The following is a 3,265-nucleotide window of genomic DNA, read 5'->3' as shown; positions in this document are numbered from 1 at the left end:
AACAATGCCCGCGTTACGACTATCAACTTTTACATTGTTTTGTGTTGGGGTGTCATTTTAGTTCCTGGTGGAGTAAAAAGAGATCTTATACCCCACTTATATGTGATCCTTTCATGGCCTCTACTTAGGTTTGCTTTGTGCGTTCTTTTTGTTTGTTTAAAGGAAACTCAACGATCCTGAGGGAATAATTAATTAAACGTGGTTTGATGTTATTTTGTTGATTAGAGTATAACTAGGCAAATTGCCCGCGCGGGAAAAATCGTATGTGATTCATTGATCGTTAACATTTGTAATAGCAGTATATTTACATGGACTGCAAGAAATAGATGTAGGCTGCTGCCCTGCAATACCCAATGTAGGTGCACTGCATAATCATTGTGACAAAGAATAGTTCAAACCATCACATCTTGCTGGTGCACTGCTGCTGAAGAGTGATAATCTTTACTAAAAATGTGTATACCCGCAGAAGCTATCATAAAAGCCACAAAAGTAAGAGTTGTCCATCAACATTACTCCTTTTTCATTTTCTCCAACTGGTTGTTCATTGGTAAAGATGATGATGCTACTTCTTTCTCCTGTTTGTTATTGTAAAGAAGGTGAACAAAAGTTGAATGAACAATGAACAATGGTGTTGCTCAATTGGGAAGGAGACAGTACCTGAATGATACTATTTGCTTGATACGTGTGAAATGGAGCAATCTAACACTAATCAATTGTTATCTGAATTACAATGATGATTTTATGTTGCCAGCTTGCAAAAATTCAGCTTCTTCATAACACAATAAGAAGTTGGACATTACAATACAATGGAGGGCAGCAAGCTCTGAGAACATTTTGAAAACGGAAAAGATATAGTATCAGGTAAATAATGTATAATAGCAAGACTGAAAGAAAGCATGATCAAGATAACTATACCTTCTTGTTCTTCCTTTATCAGTAAATGAGCAACCCGGAAACGACACTCCTGCATGACCAAAATGTGGGGGTTTGTCATCACCAATCATCACCACAAATTAGCATAACTGGTGTGTAATAATTTCTTGATACCTGTAGAAAATTCTAATGTCATTAAAGCATGGAAAATATAGCAATTGAAATCATTTGTGGTAATCATTGTCAACTATTAAAGATGACATAGGTTTTATTGTCTTCTGATCAAATACATGCAGTACCAGTTGAGTGTGTGTGTGTTTATTGAATTTGGCTCCAACCTTCAATTCAGAAGCTTCAAATTCTCAAATCTTTAAAAGCAGCCGTTGCTACATTTCCTACTGCTCAAATATTGTCTAATGATGCCTTATGCAATGCCAAACAAAGAGAACACACATAGGCGGACACAGAGGGGTCGAGTGGGGGCAGTTGCCCCCAGTGAACTTTCTTTCTTGCTAATCATCTTCTTATATATGTCAATGTTTATTTGATTTTCCCCCATCATGATTTAACATATACATCTATTGTTTAAAAATATGTTAATTAACCCACAAAGGAATATATCCCAGATAGTCTGATAAATGATTCTCTAGATTTCTGGTTTTGGGTATCAATTTAGGTGATCTTTTGAGGGGTCTAGTTGAACTTGAATTCATATATTGAAGTTTTGAAGTTGGAAAGCTTGCAATTTTATAGTGCTTCATTAAGATTTCATATAAATGGTGAAAAAGACTTCGATATTTTTCAAAATAATGCAAATTAACTACATGAAGAGTTACGAAATTAATGGAGTGGAAGTGGAAATGGACATTGAGTCGTCTCTGGAGGCTCTTTAGCCTCAATTTTTTTTTTTTGCCCCCACTTACAAAATTTTTTGCGTCCGCCACTGAGAACACAGATCCCTCTAAACTACTTTACACTAGTAGTTGATCAAAACAACTTTGCCTCTTCCAGACGTAACAACCTACACCATAGTTTTTTCCCTACCACCAATCAACTGATTTGAATCATCTAGTTTCTCTACAGTTGCATTTGTCCAGAACAACAATAGTCGAGATAACAAATTTCTTACGACTAAGGTTGTTAATAATTGAAGTTCTTATCAATAGAACTTAATTAGCTAATATATAAAATGGACATCTCAGTGGAAAACCAATAGCTCCACAAGTAAATTGACAAAATGAACAAAAAGCATATCACCGGACAATGAAATTTTTCACTCACCTCTAACACCTTGCACCCAATGCACCTTCATTCTTTCTCCCTCTTCTCCAAATCGCCAGAGCTTTCCCTATCCCTTGAAGTTAAGTGGCAAAACAAAGCCTCCCAACATCAGTCAAAATCGCTCGAATGAATGAATGTGATAGAGACAATTGAGTTGGAAACTCATTGGGTTGATAATTGAGATATTTCGTACCTTTGGCATTGTCGGGAATCGGGATCGGAATCGGAATCGAGATATTTTGTACCTCAACCCATCGCTGGACTCGGAATCGGAATATGAGTCGGTGACTGAAATGGTAAAACCAGTCAATGACTTACAGATGCAATTGGGGGTTGTGAAATTGAAAAATAAGGGCGGAGGGCGGCGGTGAAGGTGGTGGTTCAACAGTGAGGATTTGAATTAGGGCGTTACACGATTGATGCCGAGGTCGTAGCAGACCAGTTTTGCTATGGTAGAATATGGTGTGTTTATTCTCGCTCGTGTGGGGAAACCGGATATACTCGGTTAACCTTTCCAATTTCTCATCACGTGTTTGGCGCCTGACATACTATTCACGCTGCATATCATGAAGCGCTGCACAATAGACATACCCTAGCCCAGCAAATGTTTAGTAGACCCAACATAACAATTTTATTAAAAAGACAAACTTATCCTGATTTGAAATGACATTGATAGTCATAATAATAACGGAGCGGATTCAGTGCACCGTGGTGCACTTTAACCACTGATATGCAGGTCACGTGCACCGTTAGTTGAAGACGGAAGCTAACTGAGTGTTTGGCCAGTCAACGAGAATAAAAACTGAGACAAAAATTTCTAGAGTAGTAAAAAATTAATTTTACCACCGAATCTTCCATCATGGCTCTCTCACCTTTTTCCCATTATTCATCATCGACTGTATCAAACGACTCAAGAGGCAAATAGCCATCATCCATCACCAACCCACTTTCATATGCCTCAGAATTATCGACTACATTTCTGAACCTTTATTCATCTTCTGCGTATTGCCTCTCAAAGGATCGGTTTTCCTAATTCCGTACTCCGACTCCGACCGAGTGTTAATCTCCCTACTCGACTTGCTCGATGGCGGCATAGTTCATCAACATCCTT

Source organism: Fragaria vesca, linkage group LG6 (assembly GCF_000184155.1).
Source record: "Fragaria vesca subsp. vesca linkage group LG6, FraVesHawaii_1.0, whole genome shotgun sequence".
Lineage (NCBI taxonomy): Eukaryota > Viridiplantae > Streptophyta > Magnoliopsida > Rosales > Rosaceae > Fragaria > Fragaria vesca.
This window is presented reverse-complemented; position numbering follows the sequence as displayed.